This window comes from Phascolarctos cinereus, unplaced genomic scaffold (assembly GCF_003287225.1).
Source record: "Phascolarctos cinereus isolate Bilbo 61053 unplaced genomic scaffold, phaCin_HiC Scaffold_881;HRSCAF=1534, whole genome shotgun sequence".
Classification (NCBI taxonomy): Eukaryota; Metazoa; Chordata; class Mammalia; order Diprotodontia; family Phascolarctidae; genus Phascolarctos; species Phascolarctos cinereus.
The window spans coordinates 1-10,420 of NW_027556270.1; the positions used below are offsets into that span (position 1 = coordinate 1).

General features: G+C 41.8%; 1 long non-coding RNA gene across 1 annotated transcript; it reads left to right on the plus strand.

Moving 5' to 3' along the window:
- The first annotated feature begins 46 nt into the window (after nucleotides 1-46).
- On the plus strand, nucleotides 47-9,262 carry LOC110204684 (uncharacterized). Its single transcript, XR_002323376.2, has 5 exons — nucleotides 47-1,716; nucleotides 3,551-3,675; nucleotides 3,766-3,833; nucleotides 4,617-4,791; nucleotides 8,440-9,262. It is a non-coding gene; the product is annotated as an uncharacterized LOC110204684 (long non-coding RNA).
- The last annotated feature ends 1,158 nt before the right edge of the window (nucleotides 9,263-10,420 follow it).

The following is a 10,420-nucleotide window of genomic DNA, read 5'->3' on the forward strand; positions in this document are numbered from 1 at the left end:
TCATTGAGCTGAGTAGGGACATCTTCCTCAACGTCCTTCTGAAAACATTCCCATGGTGATGTGCTCTAGTGGGTTCCACTGAGAAAGCAGGAAAGAGCTTCCTAAATCTAGAGTCAGGAGATTTTGTTTCAAATCCTGATTCCAACATGCTTTGTGACCTGACCCTTCACAACTCACTTAAACTACCTCCTTAGACAATTATACACTTCCTGGATGATGGATTTTATGTCACATTTTGTGGATGAGTCATCAGTTTATAGGATCAAGTCACTTAAACTCTCTGAGCCTCAGTTTCTTTTTTTTTCACAAGGTAAATTGGGGTTAAGTGACTTGCCCAGGGTCACACAGCTCGTAAAGAGCCTCAGTTGCTTTACTTGTCAAATGGGAGTCATAATGCTTGCTATGTCTCCAGGTTGCTGTGAGGAGAAGGGGCTTTGTGAATCTCAACTTGCCACAGAACTTGTGGTGGTGGTGGTGGTTGTCACTATTGTAATCATTCCTAATATTCCCCAAGACCCATTCCTTGACCCTTCGTTATTCTAACTACAAAACTCCCTTGGAATGCTCTCCCAAAAGCAGAGCTTCAATTTCCTCTCTGTGCTGAAGATTCCAAAAGTGTAATCTGTTTTCACAGGAGTGCCAACTCTACATCACAAAGTCCCTCTGTCCATTTTCACTGGATCATGTTACTGCTGCTTGAAACAATATTCTCAGTTTGAACTCTTCCTCATTCCTTCCCCATCCATGGTTTTCCCTGACTATCATTTATATCATTATTTTCCCCTTCACCTAGCTTCCACCCTGGAAGTCATCTCTGATTCATCCATCTGCTTCCCCTCTATCCAATCAGTCACATGAATTCTTCTGAAGAATTACATCTAAAACCCTACCCTTCTTCATTGCCACTAGCACCCTACTGTAGTCTGGATTCTCATAGTCTCACTCTTAGATTGCTGCATCAACTTCTAAACTAGCCTTTTCTGATTCTAGACTTTCCTCCTTCCAACTCATTTGACATACACTCAAAATATTTCAATACTTAACAAGCATTTTGTAAACATTTATGATGTGCTGCAAACACTATTCTAAGTGACGGACATAGAAAGGAAAAGTGAAAATAATCCTTACCCTCAAGGAGTTTACCTGATAACAGGAGATCCATATATACATAAAGTTACATAGAAAATATATACAGAATTTATGGAAGGTAATCTAAGAGGGCAAGGCATTAGCCATTGGAGAGGGCAGGAAAGGCCTCCAATGGAAGGAGGCTGAGCCCTGAAAAATGCAAGCATTATAAGAGGCAGAGGTGAGGAAGGATAGCACTTCAGGTGTGTGGAGGCTTCCCTCAACCCCCAGTGCATAGGTACAGAGGAAGAAAATATTTATTTACAATTTCCATCTTAGTGATAAAGAAAGAAACATTTAGAGCTGTGCTGCTACCTTTTTTTTCCCCAAGTGACTTTAGGGCATAATTTATTTTTGAGTGACTCAAATCAGAAAAGATGAAAGTTTTTCCACCATGTACTTCACTAATGAGGAAACTCATATGCATGAAACAAGCATCCTTTTCAGCCTTTCTAATGCTAGTATCTTTTCTCCTTGACACTTGTCTGTTCAAAGATGATCCATAGTGAAATATCCTCGTGATCTCATAAATGTGAATACTCCTTCCACCATGGCAGATCTCAACCTATCAACGGCTTCTTAACCTGGGTAATCATTATCTATATACTCCATAGAAGATCTATCCAATGCACTGAAGGTGCTTTTCTAGATCTTTTAACACTCTGTGGGCTGAATTACAGCACTGAGATTATCCATCTGCCATCCCTGTCTTTTGCTACATGACTAACCCACCTCCTTAGACAATCATGCACTTCTGGATGATGGATTTTCTGCCACATTTTGTAGGTGAGTCATCAGTTTAGAGAATCTGAGTCACCTCAGACAGGAAGCACTTTGGAAATGGGCCCTCATCTGCATCCCAACACCTATCCCAGCCTTTGCTGGTTGACATGCTTAATCTGGAATTATCCTCCCATCACAGAATTTCAGAGCATAAAACCTCAGATACTATCTAGGCAGCTAGGTGGTGCAGTGGATAGTGGTGGACCTAGAGTCAGGAAGACCTGAGTTCACATCTTGCTATATATGTGATCACTCTCTGCCTCAATTTTCTTTTCTTTTTTTTTTTTTGGCTAGGCAATGGGGTTAAGTGACTTGCCCAGGGTCACACACCTAGTAAGTGTTATGTGTCTGAGGCCTGATTTGAACTTAGGTCCTTCTGAATCCAGGGCCAGTGCTCTATTCACTGTGCCACCTAGCTGCCCTCCTGCCTCAATTTTCTCATCTGCAAAATGGGAATAATAAATAGCACCTATCTCCCAGGTTTCTTTTGAGGATAAAACAAGATAATATTTGTAAAGACCCTTATATATTTCAAAGTGCCCTATAGATGCTATTTCCATCATTATCTAGCTCCACCTGGTCTTGAAAAGAGAATCTCTACCATGATACACTCATTGAGTGGTCATCTGGCCCTGGCTTGAAGGCCTCTGTTGAGTGAGAATCCACTGCCTTCCCAGGCAGCTTCTTCCACTTGGGACCGCGCTCACTGCTAGGAAGGAGCTCCCACACACTGAGCCTAAAGTTCACTTTCACTCATTGATTCTGGTCCTCTGAAAAAGGACCTATGAAAATAGCTATCCTTTGCCCCTTCCCAAGTCTTCTCTTCTCTAGGCTATATATATGCAGTTCTTTAAACCAATATAGAGTAGACTTAAGACCCCTCATCATTCTGGGGCCCTCTCTCAATTCCCTCCAGCTTATTCATGGTCTTCCTAAAATGTAAGGACCAGAACTAAGCATAATACTCCACGTGTGGTCTGTGCATGGCATAGCATTTATCTAGTGCATACTATGTCCAGGCACCGTGCTAAGGGCTTTACGATCACAATCTCACTTGATTCTCATGACAACTCTGGAAGGTAGGTACTATAACTATCCACATTTTACAGATGAGATAACTGAGGCAAATAGGTGAAGTGACTTGCCTAGGGTTATACAGCTGGTTAAGTGTTTGAGGCTAGATTTGCATTGAGGTCTTCCAGACTCCCAAGTTCTATCCACTGTGTCTTAAAACACTATATAAATGCTATCTGTGATGATGATGATAATAATAATAATAATAATACTGTTACTATTATAAGCTCTATGAGGGCATAATAAGCTCTATTACTTGCTCTATGACCACATCTTATCTAAACTTTGTATTTACTCCAGCGTTCACCATAATCCATATTATTATGTGAAAGATGCATTTGTGTCCTGCATACAAATTAGTTTTAGATATTTTTTGCCTGAGGATCAGAGGGGTCAAGTGACTTGCCAATGGTCACACAGCTAGTAAGTGTCAGAGGTACAACCAGGTCTTCCTGACTCTAAGCCTAGTCCTTGACCCAGTACAGCTTGCTACTGCTGTACTCCACACACAAGAGGCACTAGACAAGTTAAAAACCTGGGCGTCTCTCTCCTTCCCTTACTGTAGCCATGAAAGCCAGCCTGAGGCCTTTCACACTGAACTTCACCATCACCAGCCTCCACTATTCGGCAGATGTGGGACGTCAGGACTCACACAAGTTCAATATCACAGACGCCATTATGCAGCATCTGGTGAGACTGCGTACCTCCAGCCCTCCTGCCTATTTGCCCTCATGTCCTGACCATGACCCGACATACTCACCTTTTTTTTTTTTTACCCAGCTTGGCCACTTGTTCAAAAACAGCAGCATTGGCTCCCTGTACTTTGGATGCAAGGTTCTTGAACTCAGGTGAGGCTGCCAAGCTGGGGACTTGCAGGTGACTCCCCTGGGAAGGTGCTCTGGGTTTGAGCCAGATTCCAAAGATTTCTTCTCTACACATTGGCTCATAAATTCTGTTTCCTCTAGTTTCACAGTACCCAAGTCCAAAGGTATTCCTTCTCCTTTCTCTCATAGCCTTCCAGAGGACATATGTTTTGGGGTTTCTATCTAGAGCCAGTTCTATTCTTAACACTCATCCATCCATCCATCCATCCATCCATCCATCCATCCATCCATCCGTCCATCCATCCTTCCATTCACCAGCATTTATTTAGCACCAGCTGTGTTCTGGGCACAGTGGCAGGCACTGGGGATTAAAAAGCAAAACAACAACAAAAAACCCAAATAGTCCTTGTCCTCAAGGAGCTTACAATCTTTTGGGGGAAAGCAAAGGAGTCATTCCATTGTAATCTGAGCAGAACTTTGGCTATGCCTGAGTCCTTTCTTGGTTCTATTGATGCTAATAGCATTGAAGTCAAAAGACCTGAGTTCAAATTTCAGCTTTAATACATATTAACTATATGAACCTGGATGAGTAACATGACCTCCCTTTTCTGAATTTCTTCATCTGTAGAACAGAGAAGACAAATACTCACACCATCTTCTTTATAAAGTTACTCTAAGGGAGCACTTTGCATTGTCATTACAGAAATGAGAGTTATCTCATTTACTGTTTTCTCATTTTAAAATATTTGTAAAGGATTGTATGCCTTCCAGTATTTCCAGATTTATCAATAGTATTTCCTTTCCTAGATCTATGAAGAAAAAGGATCACAGACAGGTGTGAGTGCCCTCTGCACCTACCACCAGTTCCCCAGCAGCATTGTTCTGGATGCCAAGCAGGTTTTCCATGAGCTGAGCAACCAGAGTCATGGCCTCCAGAAATTGGGCCTCTGCTACCTGGACAAGGACAGTATTTACCTCAATGGTAAGCAGTCTCATGGTGGGAAGGCTTATCCCAGTCCCCGCCTTTTGTCTCTTCCCCTCCTCATCTGTTTTAATTGGACAATTAGCTTTTTCTTCTGACCACTGTGAACAAGGTTATAATCTCATCCAGAAATTCAGAGGACAAAAAGACAGACTTCTAGAGACCATACCTGTTCACCTAAGGAGCCATTTTCTCAGAGCTTTTTGACTTGCTCTCATTTGATGGCCACTGTAGAGAGCTTTCCTTGGTCCTGTTTTGTTCAATATTTTTATCAGTGGCTTGGAAAACAATGTAGATGGAAGCCAATTATAGATCCCGTGAGTTGAGGAGAGAAGAGGTAGTTGATACCTTTTCTGGGTGGACCACAACCCAGAAAGTTGAGATAATGCGACAAACTTAACAAGGTAAAATTTAATAGGAATAAATGTAAAATTCCACATAAGTATAGAATAGGGAAGATATGGTTATTTACTATAACAATTTCTGGGAAGGTATCCTGGGGGTCTTATTGAGGTACAAGCCAACAGTGTTGTGTGGCAACCAAAAGATCTCTGGCCCTGTGAGTCTATGCGGAAAGAATTCTAGCGTCTAGAAGGAATGAGGTGATTGTCCTGGTTTTTGTTGTTGTTTATTTACTATTTTATTTTTCACTTATTATAAGTAAAAATTATATTATATGTATTTATTATATGTAAAAAATGTTTTCTTACATTTGTTTCTTTTTAATTTTGAGTTTCAAATTCTCTCTCACTCTACTTCCGTCTCCTCTCATTGAGAAAGCAAGCAATTTGATATAGATTATACATGTGGAGTCATGCAAAACATATGTGACAGTCCTGTTGTCCTATAATCTGTCCAAACCACATTTGCAGCATTGTAATCAGTCCTGGAGCCATGTCCACTATTCAGCAGACATAAAGGGTGGGAGCTCAGTCAAGTTCAATAGCATGGGCAGTCATGCAGTACCTGGTGAGATGGTCTGACTTCAGGGGTCATTGACAAGCTAGGGTGATGAATAGAGAGGTACAACCTGGATGGAAAAGTCACTTGAAGCTATGCCCCAGGAAATTAATCAAAGAAAATTGAAATGTTTAGCACAGAGAACAGAGGATTGAAGGAACTGTCCATGGGCAGATGACACAGAATTCTTTGACTTGGCCCCAAATCTAAGAAAGAATTGACTAGCCCTCAGAGCTGTCCCAAAGCAGAAGGATCTGCTTTTGGATTTAGGGAGTGAAGTGTCCATGTACCTGAAGGACTCTAGGCAGAGGCTGAATGGCCACTTGTTGGGGTTTCTATACAGGAAATTGGTTCATGTTGAAATTGGATTTGAGACCTTCCATGCCCCTTCCACATCTGAGATTCTAGGCAGGGAGTGCTGGCAGGTTTCTGACACCATCTTGGTTAGTCTTTACTCTTGTCTTAGTTCCCTCTGGCTGAGGAAACTCTCATCAGATGGCCTCAGTCATCTTAGTAAAAGACTGCATGGTACCATGGGAAACATGCTAGATATGGAGTCAGGGGATCTGGATTCAGATCCTGGCCCTTTCATTTCCTGCCTGTGTCACCTGTGTGACCACACGTTACTTTTTCTTAGTGGATAGGGCACTGGACTTGGAGTCAAGAAGATATTGTTCAAATCTTACCTTAGACACTTACTAGCTGGGTGACCTTAAGCAAATCCTCATAATGCTGATAATTATCTAATTAATGATAATGACAATAATAATAATAATAGCATTTCTGTAACATGGAATGTTATCTCATTTGATCCTTACAATAACCTGCAAGGTAAGGTGCTATTACTGTCCTAATTTTCCATATGAGAAAACTGAGGTTAAGCCCAGCTAGCAAGAGCCTACGGCAGGATTCAAACTCATCTTCCTGATTTCAAGCCCAGCACCTAATCCACTGTGCTGCCCTGAATAATAAGTCATTTAGCTTCTCTGAGCCTCAGTTTCCCCATCTGGAGAAGGAAGGGGTTACATCATATAGTCTCTGAAGTCCCTTCCAACTCTATATTTATGATCCTGAGCTTCCCATCAAGCCAGGAGAGTGGGAAGAGCAGCTAGTTTGACCATTTTTTCCCACTATAGGCCAGAGGAGAAAGAGTGCATTATTTCAGGCATTTAATGTCTCTTTATCTCATTCTCATTCCTCCCAAGCTGTAAGCTTCTTCCTATTCTCCCTACCTCATGCCAGAGTGGTAAAGCACTCTCCCAAGAGGCAGATCTGTGTCCAAGTGACCAAGTGCAGCAGAATGGATCCTGTTTAACTGGGCCATTCAGTCTGAGCATTCCTTTTTTTCTCTTCCACCATGTTGTGCTCACTCCCCTTTTGGTTTCCAGTTTAATAAATGTGGTCCACTCCTACCCAGTGTTGGTAAGTATGTTGACACTCTAATCTCATTTGAATCCTGGGCCATCTGGGAGCCCTGAACCTTATTCCCCTCTTGATACTTGGAGTTGGGCCCCAATATGATAGTGTGAAACTGGTCATGGCCTTTGCCCAAGCCCCTGACCCTGTAGCCCATTCAGATGTTATGAGAAAGGAATCCAAGAAGTAGATTTAGCAGCCTTTGGGAAGTAATGAGGAAGAAAGGCCTCTATCACCAGAGGCCTTCAAATGGAGGGTAAATGATGACTTGTCAGGGATATTGGAGTGTGGGTGTTCTTCAACTAGATGTGCTCCTTTTAGCTCTGATAGTATACAATCTGGTGATTCTGTGAAGAAAAGGCTCCAGTTAAGGGAAAGGGAGCTCAAAATCCTTCCAGTCCCTCTTGCCTTCTTGCCATGGCCTTGTGTTCCACCGTTTCCACTTCCTTTGTTAGAAATTGGGTGGAGATGACTTGTTAAGATGTCTTCACAATCAGTAAATTATTCAGCAAACATTTATTAAGCTCCATCTATGTATCAGCCACTGTACTAGGTACTGGGAGTATAGAGTCAAAAAATGAAGCAATTTTAGCTCTAAAGGGGTCTACATTCTATTGTGGGGGATGACATGTGTCTGTATATATATGTATACATATATGCACATCCATACACACATATATGTATATGTAGAATAATATTCAAATTAATTCAAGGTTGTTGGGAGGGTGAGAGCAATTGGGGGCAATCAGAAAAGGCTTCTCGTAGAAGATGGTGCTTGAGCTGTGTCTTGAAGGAAGAAAGAGATTCTCTGAGGATGAAGCGAGGAGGAGTGCATTCCAGGCATGGGACAAGGCCAGTGAAAAAGAATGGAGTTGAGGGATATAGTACCCTGTGTGAGAAGCAGAGAGGTCAGTTTGGCTAGATCATAGAGACTGTCAAGGAGAATATAGCATCTTGAGGCAGAATAAGGTAGGTCAGGGCCAGGTTACTAATGGTATAAAAATGGTTCTGGAGTCAGAAGATCTGGGTTCAAATCCTGCCTCTTACAGCCAGTGTTCTCATGAAAGACTCCCTCCACAAGAACCTGGGCAGGAACAAAGGCATTGGACCCCAATGATTCAATCATTGGGTGAAGAAGCATATATTGAGTCACTCCCTCATGAAGGGCCCTGAGCTCATACATAGACCCCCACAACTGACCCAAACTCTCTACTTGGAAGTACTCAAGGTCTCTGTCAATCTATAATTATTTCCCTTTTTTTTTTTTCTCAGTTCCAGGTCCAGCCACAACAGTTGCATCTAAGCCTGCCCTGGGGCCCATATGTAACCCAAAAGCTTTAAGACAGAACCAATACATTGGATGACAGAGTTGGAATCCCAAAGTATAGGCTAGAATGTTGGTGTCAAATCTAATAAGGTGAAACCTAATAGGAATAATAAAACTTTATATCTGGACTCTAAAAACCAACTTCATGAGTTCAAGATGGAGGAGCTGTGCTAGACTTCTCTGAAAAAAAAATTGGGAATTTTAATGGACTACCAGCTCAACAAGGTTCAACAATGTTGTATGATAAATAAAAAAGTTAAGAAAAATCTTAGGCTGTGCTGAGAAAGATAACATATTCAACTATCTCCAGGTGGTTAAAGGGCTGTCACAGGGAAAAGAAAAGGGCCTGGACTTGTCCTGCTTGGTGTCCCAGAGGGCTGAACTAGTAACAATGAGTAAAGTTGCAAAGAAGCAAATTTATGCTTGACGTCAAGAAAACTTTCCTATTGAGTGGTGGTATACCAAACTGAGATGGTCTACTTCAGGAAGTAAAAGGTTACCCTTCCCTGAAGAACTTCAAATAAATAACTACTAGATCACCACTTGTTGGGGACATTGTAGAGGGGATTCTTGGTCAGTTATGGGTTGGACCAGGTCATCCCTGAGGTGCTGCATTCTGTCAATCCTTATTCTTGGTGTGTTGAATTTCTCTTCTAAGCCAGAAGACTGGGGAGAGCAGTCTGGTGACAAGCCAGGGCAACCTGAAGGTTTGTTCTGCTCTATGTTTAGATACAACAGAGTAGATCAAGGCTATGTCCTTTATTACATTTGTCATGTCAGAGAGCTGGCAGGTGCCAGGATAATTCTCTTGTCCCTTCCCTCAAAGAGGCCAAGAGATAGCAAGCTGAGCCACCAGGTCTTTATTCTCCATCTAGCCTCTCAAGTGTTCTGGTTCTCTTCCCATCTCCTTTGATATTTCCTTTCATTGTCTGTCCTTTGTTTTCCAAGTTATAATGAACGCAGTCTAGCCCAAACCATGACAAGTAAGTGTCTTGTTATATAAATATCATTTGATTCTCAGGCCAGTTGTGATTCCTGAAATTTCTTCACTTGTGGGATTGATCCATAGTATGACTGAGAAAAGTGAAATCATCATGGCTTTCTCTAAAATCTGTGCCCTTAAAACTCACTTGAGTGTTATTAGAAAGGACTCCCTAGATTAGAATCAGCTGCTTCGATATGCAATGAGTTTCTAATGAGTTTCTTATCACTTTAACTCTTCAGGAAGATGGTGGCTAGTCTTTTTTTGTCAGAGATATTAGGGAATTCCTGGTTTATATGCCCTCTGAGGAGGCTTCCAGTGCTGAAAATTACACGTGGAAAAGATCCCAGGTAGAGAAAAGGGACCTTTGTTCCTTCTGACCTTTCATGACCAGAGACATTGCCTCACTCTCTGGGATTCCCATGTCCTCTATCCAAGGCTGCATGTTGATAACTCAATAAATTGTCTTAATAGGAATGTCCAGGGAATTGACATTTCACAAATGAACCTCAGTTGTAAAAGTGTGCCTGGAGCAGGAATTACTTGATCAGACCTTGAGACCTTAATTCTATTTCTGCTAAAGACATTACTAGCAGTGAAAGTAACCTTAGTCAGTGAAAGCCCCTCATATGGTCACTCAAGCAGTTATCAAAGGAGTTTGATCTCATTCACTTATTTATTTTGTCAAACATTATTAATCACTTCCTGCATATAGAACCCAGAGATGGTGCCCAGTCAATAATCATTTCTTAATCTCTTTCTATGTGTTAAGTGCTGGGAATAGGAAGAAAGGAAAAAAAGAGTGCCTGCCCTCAAGGAGTTTGCAATCTTAACTGTGTTCCCCTGTATGTTTACCTTTTAATAAGACTCTTTCTCTGCAGCTTCGGGGTCAGCCACTGGATCAACCTTCACTCCTTCACTAGGATCTACAGGGCCTGGAGCCT